At 39.0% G+C, this 22,364-nt stretch overlaps 1 pseudogene; it reads left to right on the plus strand.

Moving 5' to 3' along the window:
* The first annotated feature begins 1,197 nt into the window (after nucleotides 1-1,197).
* On the plus strand, nucleotides 1,198-1,828 carry LOC136320426 (ras-related protein Ral-A pseudogene; annotated as a pseudogene).
* The last annotated feature ends 20,536 nt before the right edge of the window (nucleotides 1,829-22,364 follow it).

Consider the following 22,364-nt stretch of genomic DNA (forward strand, 5'->3'; position numbering starts at 1 on the left):
AGTTTTCTTGCCTAGAATATATAAAAATCACTTTTAGTTTTTTCTCTAACTTATAGTGACATTTAGAATAATTAATTTCACATGTAATATCAATAATGTGAAGAATTTAACTGTAAAAACAACTTAACTGGCTATGACCACTTCTGTATGTACTCAGGAAATTACATCATTGTCAAGTTTGCACTATGGCTAACATCACTGATAACGTAGAGTAAATTCTAAAATATTTTTCCAGTTTAAAAGTGTTCAAATGGGGAAAATATATTTATGGATTCATTAAATGAGGTGCCTTAGTGAAAGAAAACAATTACAAGATTTTTTTCTAGTAGTTCTCTTGAAAATGACTTCCAATTAATTTAGTAGAAGAAATCTATCTAGTCCTGTAATTAATTTGTCTCCATTGTTTATAAGTTAACATAATCTGTATTTACTAAAAATTCAAATTTTGTGAAAATTACAGTTCCCAGAAAATCTGAGAAACTACTTTTTTAATAAAAACAAATCATCCATCTGAGAATATGACAAACTGAGCTATTTTTAATGTTTCTTTAGTTAAATAAAAGACAAATTAAATCAAAAGTACCCAAAAGGAAAAATAGTATATCTTCTTTCTGTATGTTCCTATTATCCCTTGACAGTATCACATTTTGGAATAGAACTTTTTAAAATCTATAGATAAAGGCTACAATGATCCCTCTTGTCATTCAAAAAAGCATTTAAAAAATTGAGAAATCTTATCCTTTGTAACAGCATGGATGGACCTGGATAGCATTATGCTAAGTGACATTAGTCAGTCAGAAAAAGCAAATACCCTCTGACTTCACTCATATGTGGAATCTAATGAACAAAATAAATTTATAAGTCAAATAGAAATATTCTCATAGATAGAGAACAGGCTGACGGCTGGGAGGAGGTGTTAGGTGGCTTAAGGGATTAAGCAAAAATGAAAAAATAATGATGTGTTGTAGAACTGTGCACCTGAAACATATTTTTGTTAACCAGTGTCACCCCAACAGATTCAATACAGAGGGGAAAATATTAAAATCAGCCTTCTGCTGCTCCTGACCTGGAGCCTGCCAGACAAGGGTGGAGAACATAAGCCACCTCGGCTGGCTTCCTGCCTGTGCTCACGAGGCAGCAAACTGGTTTGTGGTATGGATTCTTCTTTATCCTTTGGTGAAAACTCTATGATACAAAATGGCTTCAAATGAGTTCAAGGGTTAGAATTCTTGTGCCTTGTCCAAAGTCATCATGATGAGTAGTGGTGGTGTTAGCAAGACCTCTCTGACTCTACAGCTCCTGTAAGATGAGTCTATGGAGGGCTACGAGCCTATCAAAGCAGAGAGCTGTCAGAAAAGGGAGTGCTGGATGGGGAGGAAGTGCAGATTCATAATTTGGATCCAACTAAGCAGGAGGACTACCTGCAATGACAGACAGCTAGTCTGGAGTGCGGAAGGTTTCCTCTGCGTGATGTCGCTACAGAAACGGAATCCTTTGCAACCAGAGCTGACCTCAGCGAGCAGATTTTAAGAGTGAAAGAAGCTGAGGAAGTATCATTTCTATTGGATGGTAACAAATCAGGTTTAGAAGATAAATGCCAGGTTTGTGGAGAAGAGGTGACAACCAGAGCCAGTCAGTGAAATGTTAACAATGTGGAAACATCTGCAAAAAGATGCGTTACTGTTGAAAGGCTTTTATTTTTTATTTATTATTTATTTTTTTAATGAGGGAAATTTGAGTCAGAAAGATGGAAGATAGAAGAGAATGGAAAAATAAAAGAAAGAAACATTTAGCCAAGAAAATCATAGAAAGATGCTACATTTTATAATTAAAGCCCCAACTCCTTTCTTCTTTTGACCGTACTGATACTTGTAATTTATAAGCATTGCCATTAAAGGCTGAATTGACTGAAATTACTTTAACATTTTGGAAAGTGTTATATAACACTAAAGCATGAATTCAAACTGCATTGAAAGTCAGATTCACTTAAAAAAGAAATTAACGTGGCTTCACCAAGAAGCGAAGTTGAACCTATTTCGTAATTGCCTACATTATCACAGTCCTGAAAGTAATGTATGAGCTTGTGTTCTGAGGGCAGCCTTTCTTAAACTATTAAAGTAGGTGGGGAATGGTAAAAAAGCCTATTTCATATAATTTAAAAATGCTTGAAAATGACAATTGTGAACATGACGGTTAAACTTTTTAAACCATTATTATGCAAAATATAAAAAAGAAGTTATTGGTATGACTGTTGCATATAGTTAAACTGAGAGTAATTTATCTGTGAACCTGCATTACTTACTTGGTGATGAACTTAGAAAAGTGGTATCATCTTGCATATAGAAATTTTTTAATATGCTTTAATTAAGACACTAAAATATACTCAGTTACATCATTATGTGTTTGACATCAGTGGTGTCAGGGGCCCATTGTCCCATGTCACTTGGTGAAATAATATATACCTAGTAATGAATACAACTTCTGTAGAGAAGATACTTGAGAAATAACTTTCTGCTGGGAGTCTGTCCAAACTTAAACGTGTTCCACACTCCAGTTCTTCAAAGTAAAATTCCAGAGCTCCTGATTGCTTTTACTTAACTGTATGACAGTTTAAAATAAAAGGCCAGGGTATACTTGTAAAATAATTTGAGGTTATGAAGATTCAGCTCCAGTTATGTTTTAGTGAACCCTCTTTTTTAAAGGTGCTAGTTCTTGGAAATCCCTTTTGGCAGTTGTAAGCATGTGTTTAGTTTTTTATTTCTTTGGAGAAGTCACAGCAAAAACATCAATAGTGCTAAAGCATTTTGCACTACAAAACTCTGGGGAAATATATATACTTGTCACCTGTTATTTTTTAAATTTGCAGTCATGAGGTAACAGTTTGGCTATATGGGAGTTATTAGGACTGTTTGTAGCCTGTCTGTGTTCATGATAAAGAACACTATAGCTGCCTGACCAGGTGGTGGCACAGTGGATAGAGTGTCAAACTGAGATGCGGAGTAAACCCTGAGTTTGGCAGCTTAAGTGCAGGCTCATCTGATTTGAGCAAAGCTCACCAGCTTGAGCCCAAGGTTGCTGGCTCGTGCAAGGGGTCACTCGCTCTACTACTGCTCCCCATTCAAGGCACATATGAGAAAGCAACCAATGAACAACTAATGAGCCACAACAAAGTATTGATGCTTCTCATCCCTCTCCCTTCCTGTCTGTACCTATCTGTCCCTCTCTCTGTCAAAAAAACAAACAAAAATCCACTATAGCTATATTTTCCTAAAGTGAATATCAAGCAATCAAACTTGAGTATAGTGCAGACAATGTATTTAGTATAATGAACAGGCCAAATGTTAAACCCGAGTCACCATTGTGTGGTATGCCCTGTAAGAACTCAAGCACATTATTTGGGAACACAATTTCAATCGGAAATTTACCACTGTCAAATTTTTCTTTTCTTCTTTGGGATGGGGCTAAGACAGTGGATTCAGAGTCTGTCTTTTTTGTTGTTGTTGTTCAGTCCTGATTTTAATAAGTCAAGATGTGTTCAGGAAAGGCAGGTAACAGATGTATATGTAAAGTAAACAACAACAAAAGAAACACATTTTAGAAACTCTTCTCTTTAGATATTGCATCTGGCTTTTCATGTTAAATATTTGTCCTTAAAGGGTTTGGAATGGACACCTTTTATTTCGTCTTGTTCATAGGTTATAGTTTTTGCAGAATTAAAGTACCCACTCACCCCGTGGGCCCAGCATGTTCCATGTGCACTCATTGTGGTCATATTTAACCAGGGGTCCTAACCACTAACATTGTGACTTTGCTTTGAGACCTTTCCTTCCCTGGATACTGAGGTGCAGTGAAACCAACTTACAAAAGACACATCACATGTTTCAGTCTGATGCTACTATCCAATCAGTTTATTTGCAATTTGAGCCATTTAAGGATCAATAAACTTAAAAAATGGTTGCATGCCATTGCAGCATTATTTACCATACCCAAGATATGGAACCAACTCAAGTGCTCATCAATAGATAAATTGGATAAAAGGTCTCTGGTATATAAACAAAATGGAATACTACTTGGTTGTAAAAGAAAAAAAAAATTAACTTTTGTGATAACATGGATGGACCTAGAGGTTATTATACTAAGTAAAATGAGGCAGATAGAAAGACAAATACAATTTCACTTATATGTAATATTTAATGAACCATAAAAACAAACAGAATAAAAACAGACTGATAGATACAGAGAACACACTGACAATTGTTAAAAGGGAGGGAGGTTGGGGGCTGTGCAAAACGGTGAAAGGACTAAGCAGTACAAATTGCTAGTTACAGAATTGTCCCAGAGATGTAGATTACAGCAAAGGAAATAGCCAGGTGGGTATTTGAAGCAGCAGGGGGACTACTCCGTAAAGTACATTGATTTCTAACCACTTTGTTTTGCATCTGAAACTAATACAAAACAATATTGAATGTAAACAGTAATTGAAAAATAAAAATAATTAAATTAAAAAAAGATTGAATGTAAACAGCAACTCCAGGTGCAAGAGTTTGTGCTGATTTATTTACTTGAGAAAAGTCTGAACCAATGATCCTGAAATTCAGCAAGATTTTTAGCTTTTATGGTTGTCTTTTTAAAAGCCTAGCAAGACAATAAAAACATTTTCAAATTTAAAATAGAGTATTGTGGTTTATAGTTTAATAAGTAGTAATTTTCCAACTATGCTCCTGAGGAATTTGTTGTTTACATTCTCAGAATACTATAGACACAGGAGGTTTAGAGTTCAAACGGGGCAGTGTGGATCCCAAAGGAAAGGATTTCTAGCAGAAGTGGGAGTGCTGATATTAAGGCAGAAATAGCAGTTGTCCTACACACCTTAATTAAAGCCTGAAAATGTACTTAGTCTGTTCTCAATTGATGAACACTTTTTATTTTCTTATTTTCCTATTTGTAAGGGTACTTGAGGATTTTTTAAATGTATGTTATCAAATTTGCTCCCACAAGCTAAACATTTTCTTATTTCAGAAGTATGTTCTCATTGCATTATTTTTATTTGTTAGGGTTCACTGTGAAATGATTTATTAAAGAGATTTCAAAATGTCAGAGCTTAATTAAGGTAGAGTTGTTTTTATTCTCATATAAGAGGTGAGCATAAAGTCCAGAGTGGATGATGTGGTGCTGCTGAACCCAATACACAGCCTCCCCTTGAAGCTCAAAACACTATTTTATCATTTCCTTTTTTTCTAGATACTAGGAAAAAAAGAAAATACAATACAAAGAAAAACATAAAAATTATTTTATAAGATTATGATCTGCCCTGGCCCATTGGCTCAGTGTTAGATCATCGGTTCTCATGCCGAAGTCTTAAGTTTGATTTCCAGTCTGGGCACACAGGAGAAGCTACCATCTGCTTTTCAACCCACCCCCCATTTCTCTCTCTCTCTCTCTCTCTCTCTCTCTCTCTCTCTCTCTCTCTCTCTTCCCCTCCTGCAGCCATAGCTCTGGTGGTTAGAGCAAAAGTTGGCCCTGGCCCTGGTCGGTTGGTTCAGTGGTAGAGCATTGGCCTGGCGTGCAGAAGTCCCGGGTTCAATTCCCGGCCAAGGCACACAGGAGAGGTGCCCATCTGCTTCTCCACCCATCCCCCTCTCCTTCCTCTCTGTCTCTATCTTCCCCTCCCGCAGCCAAGGCTCCGTTGGAGCAAAGATGGCCCGGGTGCTGGGGATGGCTCTGTGGCCTTTGCCTCAGGCGCTAGAGTGGCTCTGGTCCCGACAGAGGGACACCCCAGATGGGTAGAGCATCGCCCCCTAGTGGGCATGCCGGGTGGATCCTGGTCGGGCGCATGCGGGAGTCTGCCTGACTGCCTACCTGTTTCCAGCTTCAAAAAAATACAGAAAAAAAAAAAAAGTTGGCCCTGGGTGATAAGGATGGCTCCATGGCCTCAGCCACAGGCACTGAGATTGCTCAATTGTAGAAAAACATTTAATATTTAAATAAGGGAATTCCAGAAAGTGATAAATATACAGATCAACATTAGTCAATATGTTTCACCTAATTTAAAAATAAAATATATTTTTTCCTGTTATATTTTTATGTTAATATCCTTCTAGTGGAAAATCAACTAATCAAAAGCCTCTAATAGCATATTTTTGGAGCATGTTAGCTTAGACTCACCCATAGAACTCTATATTTCTTTATTTCTGCCAGAGTGATACATGTATTTCACTAAAAATCAAGTTATAAACACAATACTTCTATAGTCACACACTATTCATGTACTTACACTTTAAAGTTCTCATAGAGATGGTTTAGGGGAGAAGTTACTTTGAAGGCAGATTCACTATACTCTTCTCTGGGGGAAGGAGAAGGCAGCAAATCAGGATATTTACTGACCAGAGCAGTGTTGCTCTCTCAGATCTCCCTAATGGCCGATCAACCCACCATCATCTGGGACACTCAACTTTTGTGCTCACACAGCTGCCCTGAAAAAGTGCTTTATATGACACTGATGGGTCTGGTTATATTCAGTTGTGCCTGCCAATATCAAATGATTGCCACATAGTTTATATGGTTTAAGAACTTAAATACAATAGAGCAAAAGTTAAATAAATTAAACTTGAAATTATTAACAAAAAGCAAATCTCCCCAACTGTAAATCAATAAACATAAATTAAAACTCTGTTATAACTAATGCTTGAATAAATCAATTATCATAGCAGTTACTCTAAGGAATATAACATTGATGTATATGTTATGCATTAAAACCTTCAAGACTTAATTTAAATGATTCTCAAAATAAAATTGATAGCATCAAATTCTAATATTATTTAAAAAATAAGAAAAATATTAATATTTAAAAAGAAAAACTAGTATTAAGATTAAAAAATTAGAAATAAAGTCACAAAACAAATCAAACTGGGAAATCAGACTAAAAATAAGATATCTAAATTAATTTGAAATATAAAATTAACCAAAACAAGATCTTGATTTTTGAAAAAAAGATAAAATATAAATTAGCAAAATTAAAAATCCTTCTTTTGTATAAATTTTAAATTATACAAAATAATAATATGAATGGAGCTGCAATAATAGATACAAAAGGAAAGAAAAAATGGTAAGAAAATATTTTACCATATGGAAAATAACCACCAGTTCAAGTTGGCTGAAAATTTGAAGACAAAAAAGGGTTATTAAAATAATAATAAAATCTGTTATCCAGGATTATTACATAAATATAGGCAAGTAGTATTCTTAAAAAAAAGTATCATTCTGAGTTTCTTAATGTCTGCCATGGAGAACTCCCACACTTCCAGTAAAATCAGGGTTATTTTCTGCATTTGCAAAAGAGAGGTCCAGGATCTAGCTTCATCCATTTTAGCTCTAGAGGAGATACAGAATTGTTACAAAAACTGCCTTAGAATAAATGCAAAATAACATTGACGGATGAGCCAGTAAGGCATTCGCTGATGGAAAACAGCCAATACTCTAAGAGAGTTTAAAACTTAGAAACCTGTAAAAATTATATGCTATCTGCACAATTAAAGTCTTAAAGAAATAACAAATCTATATTATATTAATAGATATATATTTACAAACATTATTAGACTACTGATGTGTTGAAATCTATCAGTTTTAACAATAATAATAAAATAAATTGAAAGTATAAATACACCAATTTTCAAAACCATTTCAGAACAGAGTAAATAAAGCCATGATAGAAGTAGCTGTGCAAAAATTTATCAGAAACTTGAGTAAAATAAAGCGTATTTATAGATTTTGGTAGTTCTCTAGATCAAGGATCAGAAACTGTTTACTTTTTAAAGAGCTAGATAGTAAATAGTTTTGTTTCTTTGTGGGCTGTATGGTCTGTTATGACTACTTGCAATATAGAATATCACTGTTCACAGAAAATTAACAGATAAACAAATGAACATGGCTATGCTCTCATCAATATTATTTACAAATGCAAACAGTGAATTAGATAAAAGTTCTATGCATGGTTTTCTGAACTCTGGTTTAGATCATCTACATGAGGCTATAAAAGAAAATGGTGCTGACAGAAATAGACCTAGAATTCCCAAAATTTGCCTGACCAGGCGGTGGTGCAGTGGATAGAGCATCAGACTGGGATGCAGAGGACCCAGGTTCGAGACCCCGAGGTCCCCAGCTTGAGCGTGTGCTCATCTGGTTTGAGCAAGGCTCACCAGCATGAGCCCAAGGTCGCTGGCTTCAGCAAGGGGTCATTTGGTCTGTTGTAGCCCCTCCTCGCCCATAAAGGCACATATGAGAAATCAATCAATGAACAACTAAGAAGCCGCAAGAAAGAATTGATGTTTCTCACCTCTCTCCCTTTCTGTCTGTCTGTCCCTATCTCTCCTTCTCTTTGTCTCTCTTTATCTTCGCCACACACACAAAAAAAAAAATCCCCAAATTTTTCAGATTTTTTTTTCTTTTTAAATATAATTATATTTAATTCCTAATAACATTTAGAGATTTATATTATAGAATGAAAAGACAGACATTCTATTTCATTTTTCTTTCCACCTTACAAATAGTTTATTGGATATAGAAATTTACTCAGGGCCACAGGACTGTAAATAATAGATCTATATATGAAAACAGATTGAGTCCAGTATAAAGGATTAAGAATGCAAAATTATTAAAACCATTCTTCAGTCTCAGTTTACCTGTTCAGGACAGTTTCAATCGTGAAAAAGAAATACTAACCATTATTTCAATGTGTATATATATATATATATATATATATATATATAATCATTTAAATTCAAATATTTATAAAACAAAACTATTCACTCTACAAAATTATGTGAGAAGAAGTTCAGTTTTGCAACCAAGATATAAAAAAATAGCAATAATCTTTTTATGTTTGATAAACTCCTTCACGATTTTATTACTTAAGAAACATCAAATATTAGACAACTATTGCCATAATTTGGAGTTTACACAGCTTTCTCTCTGAAGAACTATATTTATAAATATGTATGAAATAATTTTATTTACTAATAATTATTTTAAAAGGAAAAAAATAAACAAATAAATATATACTATCTTTTTATTTGTTCCATAATGGAATTTTAGTCTATGCCCATGGAACAAGGTTGATTGCTCTTGAGTTAGAATTCCCTTACAGTTCTAATATGTCATTAAATATGCATAAACTTTTAAAATATTAACTTTTGTTCCTTACCTTGCTTTAGGCTAGCATAATTAACATCTACATTTTATTTCTACTTAAAATATATTTACTAAATATTATTTGATGATGTTCATTTAGCACATATATTTTAATATTGCACTGTATATAACTTAATTAAAGTTCAAGGAGTCAGTAATTATATTGGAAAGGGCAACCTGTACAATATGATTTACAAGAAGTGCATTAAGGTGAGGAGGCGGGCAGGTCACTGAGTGCCTTAGGCCTGAACATACTGGTAATGCTGAAAATAGAAGAAGTTTAAGTTTTAAATTGGTCTTAAAGGTTCTCTATTTTAATAGCTCAATTGATTATTGAACACTTTTTAAATAGTTTTCCAAATAAGCCTTCAGGCTACACTAGTATAAAAGAGCCAAATCAAGCCATTTCTTTCTAAAATCATGTAATCTTCAGACAGAGCTCTTTATTACAAAGTTTTCTTATTTTGAGCTGCCTTTGTCTTCTAAATTTTTTTAATTTGTTGCTGAGTTTAGCAATATAAAATATTTATTATATATTTTTAATATACTTTCTAACCTTGGTTTATTATCATTAACTTGCAGTTCCTAACTGCTCCTCATATAGTATATGGATTTCCCTTTGAAAGTTGTAGGATTTTTTTAAAAATAAACTTTTTAAAATGAATGACCCCTTACTCATTTGATCACATTATACTCAACAATGCCAAAGCAGTACAAATTATCTCTCACCTCTCTCAAAAACATGCAAAACTGCTTCCCTTTTTAACTTTTATAGTTTTTCTCCCATGACCTTTAAAATAGATTATTGACATGGGTAATTATAATATATATATATATATATATATATATATATATATATATATATATATTTGTTCAGTAATAATTTCTTAATGTCAACAGTATCCCAAATTTTTGTTAATTTCCAAAAATAAAGTCTGGTGCTTGTCTAACATAAAACCTATTGAAAATAATGTCAATTTTTTTATTTGACAGTTAAGAGCTTTAGGATTTCTTTACAACCAATGGTTCTGCTGCTCATGTCATTAGGGCATGTGTGAAGAGCAGCATTGATTTCTGTGTGTTCGATGTGGCAAGAGCAAGGTAAAGCTGAAAAAGAAGTGAAACTCTCAGGAAAACAGATTGTGTATGACCTTACTTGGCCTTGATGGAGATTTTGGTCTATTCTACAAGTAAATGGAAAACCATCAAAGGACTTCAAGCGAGTGAATAAGTTATTTTATTTTGAAAAGATCAACCTGGCATTTAAGTGTGTCCAGAGTAGAAGCCAGAGACGAGTTAAAATTGTATTACAATATTCTATATGATAGAATTTTGTTTATTGGACTAGCACTAAAGTGGTAGAAAAAATACACCATTGATAGTTTTCAATATTTGAGAGGACAGAAGTTATAGACTTAAAGTAGTTTAAGAAAAAAAACATGGATCTGAGAAATGAGGTGGTAGTTATCAGATTGAATAAATGCTGTTTTGTTCTGTATTCTGTGGTTGAAAAGAGTTACTGTGTAACATGGATATATGCAAATGAGTAAAGAGGGCAATACTATTGTCATGATGTAAAGGAGAAGTGTTAGATTCAGGGAGTACTGATATGCTGGGGCTGCTAAGAGTGTAACTATTGAAGGAACAGGGAGTGCTGATATGGCCCCTGTGAGGCTGAGAACAAAGAAGGTCAGAGACCCTTATCAGAAGTTCATGTTTGAAATTCGCCACTAAGCTAAAACCGGCCCCTGTTGCTATGCCGGCCCCTGTTGCTATGCTGCATGCGACCTCCCTAGCCAACAGCTAAACTGCCACATCTGCTTTTGAATAATGCTTGCTCACTTAGGATATATAAGGACCTGACTGTAAGTGCCAGGCACAGCTTCCGTTTGTAGCTCCTTGTGAACACGGTGTCTCCGGACATCTTGGGAGTTCATCCCTGCACAGGTTAAACTGGTCAATAAAGTAACATCTAAACTCCTGAAAGTCTCCAACATTTGTTCTCGTACCCGGTGGATGCAACATTTGGGGGGCTCGCCTGGGATTCTCCCTTGGTGGAGTTTTGGGTCGGAGACCAGAAGGACAGCTCGAGCTGAGTAAGTATTCATGAGGATCTTCATTTGGTTTGGCTTTTGGGCTCCGGAGCACACAATCCTGAGGTAGTAGGTGGGATGCTGCTGGTAACCTGCCCAGGGCTTTCAGAAGTGAGACGCCGGTCTCTGAAATGTGGATATTTGGATTTGTTAACTTTAGGAGTGACCAGTCACATTAGGAATTCGTTTTTTGCTGCTCTGCGCTGCGTTTTGTCTGAGCTCAAATGACTGAGTTGATTGTGAGAGAGACAAGTGTGTTTCTTGTGTTAATAGTGTGTGTTGCCTGTATCCTACCGTTTCTCATTATTCCTGAGTCATCTAGGATGGGACAACAGGAGTCTTTGCCAGGATCCTTGCTCGAGTGCCTGTTGAAGAATTTTTATGATTTCCAGAAGAGGGCTCAGGGGTATGGAGGTCCGCAGGTTTCCTCTGGACCTTGTGCCAGCTAGAATGGCCTGCATTTAATGTGGGATGGCCCACAGAGGGCACTTTTGACGTTGCAACTTTATTTGCTGTCAGAGCCACGGTCTATAGGGCTCCCCACCCAGACCAATACCTGTATATGGATGTGTGGGTAGATACAGCCATTTTCCCTCCTTCTCCGGGAGGGCAGCCATTTTGCCTCCTCCTCCGGGAGGCGCAGCCATTTTGCCTCCTCCTCTGGGAGGGCAGCCATTTTGCCTCCTCCTCCGGGAGGTGCAGCCATTTTGCCTCTCTGGAGGCACCGCCGGCACCAGATACTGGCCCATGGGCACCTCCTCGCCTCATATATGTGCCTTTTTTTTCCACTAGTGATTTATACAATTAGAAACATCAGAATCCCCCATTTTCCCAGAAACCTCAGGGACTAATATCTCTCCTTGAGACCATTTTTAGGACCCATCAGCCCATGTGTGATGATTGTCAGCAGATTTTACAAACCCTCTTCATTTCTGAAGAAAGGGATAGAATAATGGGAGAAGCTGCTAAGGTGATATTAGGAGAAGAAAGGGAAACTTAGAAGGGAGGAAGGGAAATAGAAGATGTTCTCCCATCTCAACCTCCTACCTGGGACCCTAATACCTCTGGGGGAAGGGACGCGCTCCTCCAGTATCGCCAGGCTCTGTTGAGGAGGCTCAAGGCAGCAGCTAGAAAGTCAACCAACTTCAGTAAGGTTAGTGAAGTCATCCAGGAAAGTGAGGAATCCCCAGCAACCTTTCTAGAGAGACTCATAGAGGCTTATAGAGTATATGCCCCTCTAGATCCTGAGGCAGAAGAGAACAGGAGACTAGTAAATATAGCCTTTGTGACTCAGGCCACTTCAGATATTAGGAAAAAGCTTCAGAAGATAGAGGGATTTAAAGGAGAAAATAAGAGTAATCTATTAGAAATAGCCCAGAAAGTATATATATTAACACGGATGATCTGGAGGTTGGCAGAGCAAAGGAGGTAGCCAAGATCCTGCCTGCTGCTCAGAAACCTCCCCCCAAAGGAAAAGGGGGACAGAGGAAGGGTCAAGGACAGTGAATAGACAAGGATCAATGTGCCTATTACAAGGAGAAAGGACACTAGAAGAGAGAGTGCCCAAAGTTGAGGGCCGACAGCCAGAGGCCAAAACGAGCCCCAGAGGTCTTGCTCCAAACCTTAGACTGATGGGGCCAGGGCTCCATTCCCGTCAGCTCCCAGGAGCCCATGGTCACCTTAACAGTAGAAGGAAAGCCAATAGACTTCCTAGTCGACACGGGAGAGCCACCTACTCAATCCTAAAGAAACCACAGGGCCAGATGCAGAAGACAACTACTAAGATAATAGGGGCAACGGGCAAAGCAGAAGCCTACCCATGGGCCACCGCAAGAATTACTGACTTAGGTCAAGGCACCATCACCCACTCTTTCCTAGTCATTCCATACTGCCCTTACCCACTGCTTGAAAGGGACTTATTACAGAAATTTCAGGCCACCATAACCTTCCGACTGGAGGAAAGCCCTATGGGGAACAAAGAGGCAGAGGTCAGCATAGAAGTAACTGTCCCACTGTCTGAAGAACACTTACTTGCCACCGTCCTAGAAGGTAAGGAGGCCGAGGAAGGGGATCCAGACTCCCTGCGTGCCCGGGTACCTGAGGTTTGGGCGGAAACCAACCCCCCAGGTTTGGCTGCTCACCAACCACCTGTCCTGGTGCAACTGCTTAGCACTGCTAGACTGCTTAGGATCAGGCAGTACCTGGTCCCAGCCCGAGCTAGACAGGGAATCACCCGGCACTTGCAACACCTGCTGGAGGCAGGCATCCTTCGGAGGTGCCAATCAGCCTGGAACACCCCGCTGCTTCCCGTACAGAAACTGGGGAGCCAAGACTATTGTCCAGTCTAGGACTTGTGGGAGGTAAATGCACAGGTAGAGACTATTCATCCCATGGTGCCCAATCCGTATACCTTACTGAGCTCATTGCCCCCAATCCATTCCTATTATTCTGTCTTGGATTTGAAAGATGCCTTCTTTTGTATTCCCCTGGCATCTCAGAGCCAAGGGATCTTTGCCTTTGAATGGAATGACCCAGATAATGGACTAGTAGGGCAGTTCACTTGGACCAGACTACCATAAGGGTTTAAGAATTCCCCCACCATTTTTAATGAAGCCCTCAGCAAATATCTGCAGGCTTTCCGCTCCTCCCATCCATCCATCGTACTGCTCCCGTATGTGGATGACATCTTCATAGCTGCCAGGGACGAAGGAGAGTGTGAGGAAGCTACCTCGGACCTGCTACAAGATCTCGGGCGAATAGGGTATTGAGTCTCCGCCAAGAAGGCCCAGATTGTGATGCAAATTGTAAGTTATTTGGGGTATAACTTACAGGAAGGGCAAAGGACATTATCCAGCCAGCGAATTCAGATGGTCTTGCAGATCCCCGAGCCTACTAACAAGAGACAGGTACGAGAATTCCTGGGTGCAGTAGGATACTGCCGACTGTGGATATTAGGCTTTGCAGAACTAGCTAAACCCCTGCACGAACTAACCAGGGGTAAGGAAGAGCAGTTCACTTGGACAGATAAGAAGAAGCAAGCGTTCCAAGCGCTGAAAGAGGCTCTGGTGGCTGCCCCAGATTTGGCCCTGCCAGATCTGGCCAAACACTTTCAGCTATTTATAGCAGAAAAGGGAGGGATAGCTCTAGGGGTACTGAGCCAGGAACTTGGGCCGCAGAAGAGGCCCGTCACCTATCTGTCCAAGAGACTTGATCCTGTAGCCTCGGGATGGCCAACATGTCTGAGGGCACTTGCTGCCACCTCCATACTAGTCAAGGAGGCTAGTAAATTAACTTTAGGGCAGGACATCAAAGTCATTGAGGAACACTATGTAGAGCAAGTGCTGTGAGCACCTCCTGACAGGTGGCTATCTAATGCGCGGCTAATGCAGTATCAGGCTCAGCTGCTGAACCCTCCATCTGTTCAGTTCCTCAAAACTGCTGCCCTGAACCCAGCGACTCCACTTTGGTCCACAGTTGCAAACAAATCCTTGACACAGTGACTGGCTCCTGCCTGGACTTAAGGGATCAAGCATACGGGAAGGCAGACCTGACCCTCTTTACTGATGGGCCAGTTTTATTAAGGATGGACAGTGAAATACAGGGGCAGCAGTGACCATGGAGAATAAGTTCCTGTGGCAGAAAGCACTGTCCTCAGGAACATCTGCACAAAGGGCAGAGCTAATAGGACTAACCCGAGCCTTACAGATAGCAGAGGGAAAAGTTGCTAACATCTATACTGACAGCCGGTATGCATTCGCCACTGCCCATGTCCACGGAGCCATATACAAGGAGAGAGGCTTACTGACAGCAGAGGGGAAAGACATTAAAAATCGCAATGAAATTCTTGCCCTCCTAAATGCCATTTGGCTACCTACCAAACTTGCCATCATCCACTGCAAAGGACACCAGAAAGGGGACTCGCCTATTGTAAAGGGTAGCAACCTAGCAGACTCAGCTGCAAGAGAGGCAGCCACTAGGCCACAAGAAAGCCTTCTGCCATTGCTGCCTAAGCCAATGCTACCTCCGGATCCTAGATATTCTCCAGAAGAAGAGCAGGAAGGGATACAGTTGAAAGGGAAGAAAAATTAGCAGAGATAGATAGAGCTTCCTCACTCCCGGCTCTATTTACCCCAGGGAATAGTAAGAGAAATAGTAGGAAGTAGTCATACTAGTACCCATCTAGGACAAAACAAGCTAGAACAACTTATCAGGAAGTATCATATAGGGCCCAACATCAGGGATATTGTCCACTGCATTGTCTCGAGGTGCAGCATCTGTGCCAGAGTAAATGCGCAGAATAAGAAGCTACCCCCCTTTGTGAGGTATGGGGGGAAAGCTCTGGGAGAACTGTAGGAAATAGATTTCACAGAGATGACCCCTAGGAAGTCAGGTTATAAGTATCTATTAGTATTAGTAGACACCTTCTCAGGGTAAGTGGAAGCATTCCCCACGCGAGGAGAGGCTGCTTCCACAGTCTGTAGTCTTATTAAGGGAAATCATACCTAGATATGGCATTCCCCTAGCCCTAGGATCAGACAATGGACCTGCATTCATATCCAGAATATCTCAAGAATTAGCCACTAAGTTAGGTATTAATTAGAAATTACATTGCATTTATAGGCCCCAAAGTTCAGGACAGGTAGAAAGAATGAACAGGACTCTGAAGGAAACTATAATTAAGTTAAGAGGGAGACCGGCAAAAACTAGGTTGAGCTCCTCCCTTTTGCCCTTTTTAGAATTAGATGTACCCCCTATCTCAATAAATGGACCCCTTATGAAATCTTATTTGGGCAACCTGTGCCCCTTGTACCTCAATTGACCAGAGGGGAACTAGAGATTTCTAATCATAATTTCCTCAAGTCCTTGCAGGCCCTGCAACACATCAGAAGCGAGGTGCAGGCCCTCCAGAGATCAGCCCAATTGAATGCGGAACACAGCTCCTGACTACCGGAGCCACTGGAGCCTAGACAGTGAGTGTAGATTCTCAACTACCAACGAGGCAACCTTGAGCCGTGGTAGAATAGATCATTCCAGGTGATGCCGAGTACACCCACAGCTATTAAGGTAGCTGAAAAGCCCTACTGGATCCACCTTTCCCACATAAAGCCGGCCCAACCACCCGACGAAGGTTCTCAGAGATGGCAAGTCAAGCGGACCCCTGGAGAGCCTCTAAAGCTTCCCTTCTCCCCCACTTAGGACTGAATACTTTTTATTGTTTACCCAGCAAGGGACTAGAGTTGCAGGAATAGGTTTTAATCAGGACAGCAGATGGCACAGTTATAGCACAGAATAACACCTGGGATAATAACAACCCCATAACTCTCCAAGCTGACTTATCAAAGTTCTTTGAAGACAAGTTCTGTAATTCACCAGCAGCTTGGAGACATTCTAATTCAGCCAGGAGCCCTCTTGCTGATGATTTGCCTAGCTCATACACCTTAGGTAATAGGTGTAACCCCAATGTAAAAAATAGGGCTATAGTATACTCCACACTATGCTTGCCCCGAACCCCCTTTTGGATGGTGTCGCATATACGGGTATCACTCAGATTATTTTTGTAAAAGGTAGGGTTGTGAGACCCTAGTCAGTGAATTTCAATAGAGTCCACCAAAACCAGGTAATATACCTCGAGAAGCAAATAGACTCCCTAGCCGAGGTAGCCCTTCAGAATAAGAGAGGGCTAGACTTCCTCCTCCTTGAGCAAGAAGGACTGTGTGCTGCTTTAAGAGAAGAATGTTGTTTTTACGCTAACCACTCTGGAGTAATTAGAGAGAATATCAAGATACTTGCAAACAGATTAAAGAATAGGAACCTAGAAGAAGACAGCCCTAGCTAGTATGCCTCTATGTTCAAAACTGTCCAAGAGGCACTTGTAGCAGTACACCACCCAAGGACTAACTCCCACATAGATGGGTCCACACACCATGATCCCGACCACCCCCACTACTGCCAAGAAGTGGAAGGCATACCTGCCTGGGTCCACCACAACTGGCTGAAGCTTGCAGTCCCAGCAGAGACACCTTTGTAGACAGTGAAGACTGACCCTGCCAACCCTTGTAAGCTGACCCTGAGAAGGAGAGCATGCCCTGCTTCAGACACAAACCAAAAGTTAACTGGTCCACGCATGGCTAATGCCTAGAGGAACTCACTAAGGACCTCCTTTTAATTAGACTTTGGGAGGGAAGGAAACTAAGGTAAAGGAAAGCCAAGTAAGTCATCTTAAGGTTTGATGCATGTACTACTATGAGTCATACAGAAAGGGGGTGTAGGTCTTTTAGCTAACTAACTTAGTCCTCGCTGAAAGTTAAAGTTTTTAGAAATTAAAAATTTTAATTAGTTAGAAAGGAATTGTATGATTTTAATAATATAAGTTAAAAGGAAAAGAAAAAAGTAAGTTGTGAAAGCTAATTATATATGAATAGTAAAAAAAACACATAAAAGGCCCTGGCCGGTTGGCTCAGCGGTAGAGCGTCGGCCTAGCGTGCGGAGGACCCAGGTTCGATTCCCGGCCAGGGCACACAGGAGAAGCGCTCATTTGCTTCTCCACCCCTCCACCGCGCTTTGGAGCAAAGATGGCCCGGGCACTGGGGATGGCTCTGTGGCCTCTGCCTCAGGCGCTAGAGTGGCTCTGGTCGCAACATGGCGATGCCCAGGATGGGCAGAGCATCGCCCCCTGGTGGGCAGAGCATCGCCCCTGGTGGGCGTGCCGGGTGGATCCCGGTCGGGCGCATGCGGGAGTCTGTCTGTCTCTCCCTGTTTCCAGCTTCAGAAAAATGAAAAAAAAAAATGCACATAAAAGTTAAAGGTTTGTATAAGTTGCAGAAGGTTTGTATAAGTTGCAGAAGGTTTGTGTAAATTGCAGAAGGTTTGTGTAAGTTGCAGAAGGTTTGTGCAAGTTGTAAGAAGTTAGTACAGAGAAGAAAAATACAAGGAGAACACATTCCTTGTGTATCAGCCCTGCAGATATTGCAGGAAAGTAGTTTATTATCTTAAAACAGTATGTGCTTGTGTACTTTTGCAAAAAATGTGCTGAAAATATTATAACCTTGTAGATTTCGCCTATAAATACCCCTCTCCCCCTGAGCTCATTGTTGACCATTGTGAGAGGCATAGTAGGCTAATCACTGGCCAGTGTATAAGACCCAATTAGCTTATAGCTATAGCTAAAGTAGAAAATTCTCATGAGCCCCAGCCTTGTATTATTCTCCCCACTGATGAAGAATCAAGGGTTTGATTTATGCCCAAAAGAGATGGGGGAATGTTAGATTCAGGGAGTACTGATATCCTGGGGCTGCCAAGAGTGTAACTATTAAAGAAACAGGGAGTGCTGATATGGCCCCTGTGAGGCTGAGAACAAAGAAGGTCAGAGACTCTTATCAGAAGTTTATGTTTGAAATTCACCACTAAGCTAAAACCGGCCCCTGTTGCTATGCCGGCCCCTGTTGCTATGCTGCATGTGACCTCCCTAGCCAACAGCTAAACTGCCACGTCTGCTTCTGAATAATGCTTGCTCACTTAGGATATATAAGGACCTGACTGTAAGCGCCAGGCACGGCTTCCGTTTGCAGCTCCTCATGAGCACGGTTTTCCGGACATCTTGGGAGTTTGCCCCTGCACAGGTTAAACTGGCCAATAAAGTAACATCTAAACCCCTGAAAGTCTCCAACGTTTGTTCTCGTACCCGGTGGATGCAACAAGAAGTAGAAAAGTTGTTGGGGTGATAGGTTTGAAAATAATGTTAAGAATCTACTCTACCAGATGCTGGGAACTATTCTGAGGAAATAACAGTAAAAAGAAAAAGTTTCCACTTTCCTATAGCTCATATTATAATGAAGTGGTAAATTTGAGGTAAAGTTAAAAAAATAAAATAAAACCTCAACATAATAAATATAAATTGTATTGATTTAAAGTGCTGTAAATCCAGAGGGATGATTCAGTGGTAATAGTGTGCTGATTTATATAAGGTCATCAGAGAAATTATTACTGCTTAAGTGGACAAGTGGAAGGGATGGCTTGAGAAATGGTATGGCATTGATATTGGAAAAAAAAACAGAATAAATGAAAAGACACAAATGAACTGGTAGCCTTGATCACAATAGTATATGCAAGCTTTCTTCTAATTGTTTCTATTATTTTAATGAATAAAAATAATTTTTAAAAAGACTATAAGACATAAAACTTTTATAAGTGTAGAGGCACATAAATTTATGGAGTGAATTAAGAACTGGAAAGTAAATCTAAGGTCTAAGCAAAAGAACAAATTTATTCTTTTTCAAAATTGATCTGGCTACTCTAGTCTTTTAACTCAGCATGCTGAGATTTTTAATGGGTTTTTATGAGGTGAGGTTTCTTATATCATTCTGGATACTGATAACTTTTTCCTTTTTCATTTTCCTCACCAGTTCATCTAGAAGTCTATCAATTTTATTGATCTTTTCAAATATTAGTTCCTCTTCTCTTTTATTTTTCTCTGTTTTTTTTAAATTATTGATGTCTTCTATTATTTCATTCTGTTTTATTTTAAAATACTCTTCTTTTTCTCTAGTTTCTTAAGGTAGAAAATAGATCATTTATTTTACACATAACTGTGTATGTGTGTGTGTGTGTGTGTGACAGAGGAGTAGGGAGAGGGACACATACGGACAGACAGACAGGAAATGAGAGAGATAAGAAGCATCAGTTCTTTGTGGCAGCACCTTAGTTATTTATTGATTGCTTTCTCATGTGTGCTTTGACCAGGTGACTATAGCAGAGTGAGTGACCCCTTGCTCAAACCAGTGACTTTGGGCTCAAGTCAGTGACCTTGGGCTTTAAGCCAGTGAACTTCAGGCTCAAGCCAAAGACCATGCATGGGGCCATGTCTAGGATCTCATGCTCAAGCTGGCTACCCCATGCTCAAGCTGGAGAATCTGTGCTCAAGCCAGATGAACCCTCACTCAAGCCAGAAACCTTGGGGTTTCGTACCTGGGTCTTCTGCGTCCCATTTTGACACTTTATCCTCTGTGCTACCACCTGGTCAGGCTGTAACATATTTTCTAATATAAACATTTACTGCTAAAATTTTCCCCAAAGACTGCTCCAGCTGCATTTTAGAAAATTATAAATATTTTATTTTTAATTCAGTTCAAAATATGTTTAATTTCTCTTATAATTTATTCTTTGAAATCTGTTACTTAGAAGTGTTTAATCTCATAATATTCATTGATTCCCCAGTAACATTTCTTTTATTAATCCCTAATTTATAATCCATCTTCTTCTAAGAATATACTTTTTTCTAATTTCATATTTAAAATTTTATTGAGGTTCATCTCATAGCTCATGACATAGTCTAACTTCTTAAAGGTTTTGCATACATATACAGAAAAACTTGTATTTTGCTGTTCTTAGGCACAATGTTGAATAGGTTAACCCAGTAGTTAGGTTAGATCAAATTTTGTGTATTCTTACTCATTATCTGTCTATTTGTAATATTAGCTACTCAGAATGAGACATTGAATATTTCAACTATAAATGTGCATCTATTTAGTGTGATGTGCGGAATGCAATTTTGTTAAGGATGTCTCATTCTACAAATGTATACAAGTGAGTGTACAGCTCTCTAATGCATGAAAGATGTTGAACGAGTTCTATTAAAGTGTTTTTATAAACATGTGTTTCCTCAAATATATATTGTTAATATTGTAATTATTTTTACCCTATTGTAGTTGTCCACATGGTTAATTCTCTCAAGGAAAAACAACATGATATGCTATAAAATTGCTATCATTATTTAGAAAGTATCAAAAATGTTCTAGAATATACTGATAGCATGTTATGTAATTTATACAAGCCAGAATATACATGATTTATGTTATGTTGGCTTTAAATATTCAAAATAAGTCTGATACAACTGCAAGGAAATAGAAAGCAAGGCATATCATGAGAACCTAGGCCCCTCAATTAGCACCTGGGACTAGCCAACCAGACGGTGGTGGCATTGACCCCTTGCATCTCTCCAAAGTGCACACCAAGCTTGTAGAAGACCACAGCATACAGCTCATGGGGTGAGTCCTATCCTGCTGAAGACCATAACAAAGCTGTCTGGAAGCAGAGATCATTACACATTCCAGGTGGGAGGAAGACACTTAAATCCCTGTTTAAATCCTCAGTGGGTACCATGTGCATTCACAGTTTTTTCTTCACAGTGGCCACTTAGCTAAAGATAAAAATAAGTGTAAGTTGATGTCATAGTGGAACATAGAGTTTGTTTTAAAATGTTTGTCAGTTTTCTAAAAGAAAACATCATTTATATGTACAAATCTAAGTAGAAATTCCCATCAGCAAACATTTCAAACTATGATGGAATAACAGAAACTAGAAACTATACACACACAGACACAGACACACTCATGTGTTTTCAGAACTTAAGTAATGAAGAGCAACAGATAATGATTCCCAGGAGAGGAACACAGGGGATGGACTCCAGCAGGGCCCAGCTCACTGCCCAGAAAGCTTTCAGAATGCAATGACCGCAGTCAAAGGTTCTCTGTCAGAACCAGACAGAATTGCTGAATTAAGGAAATACACTAGAGCTCAGAAATCAGAGAGGTCAGAGCAGTTAGGAATCATGGGTAAGATTATCAGAGAAGTGGATGCTGTGAATAAAGTGAGGAGGAGGAAGAAAGGCCAAGAAAATTGTTCAAGAATGGAGCACTCTGATTATGTCTCTAAAACAAATACCAACCTTGGAATGTTATAAATTTTTTTTCTTGATTTGCAGAATGCCAGGTGTTTAAGAAGTGAGGGTGTGGGGAAATGCAATTTTCCTCAATGGAGTTTTTATTTTTTCAAAGCAATAAATGTTCATTTTAAGTAAATCTATAAAGTTAGACAATGTAAATATATGAAAACATTCCCTAAATCAAGCTGGCCATTCAGTATCTTTTTTCACTTGTTAATATGTTTTAGTGCATTTGCATTATTAAATCTTGCTTTTAAATTTAATTTTACAAACTTATCTTTTCACACACCTGAGACTTGCCTTTGTATGAGCTGCTCTCCTACTCATAGACACAGCTGGAACATAATGATAGCCTACTAAGTTCT

This window comes from Saccopteryx bilineata, chromosome 1 (assembly GCF_036850765.1).
Source record: "Saccopteryx bilineata isolate mSacBil1 chromosome 1, mSacBil1_pri_phased_curated, whole genome shotgun sequence".
Classification (NCBI taxonomy): Eukaryota; Metazoa; Chordata; class Mammalia; order Chiroptera; family Emballonuridae; genus Saccopteryx; species Saccopteryx bilineata.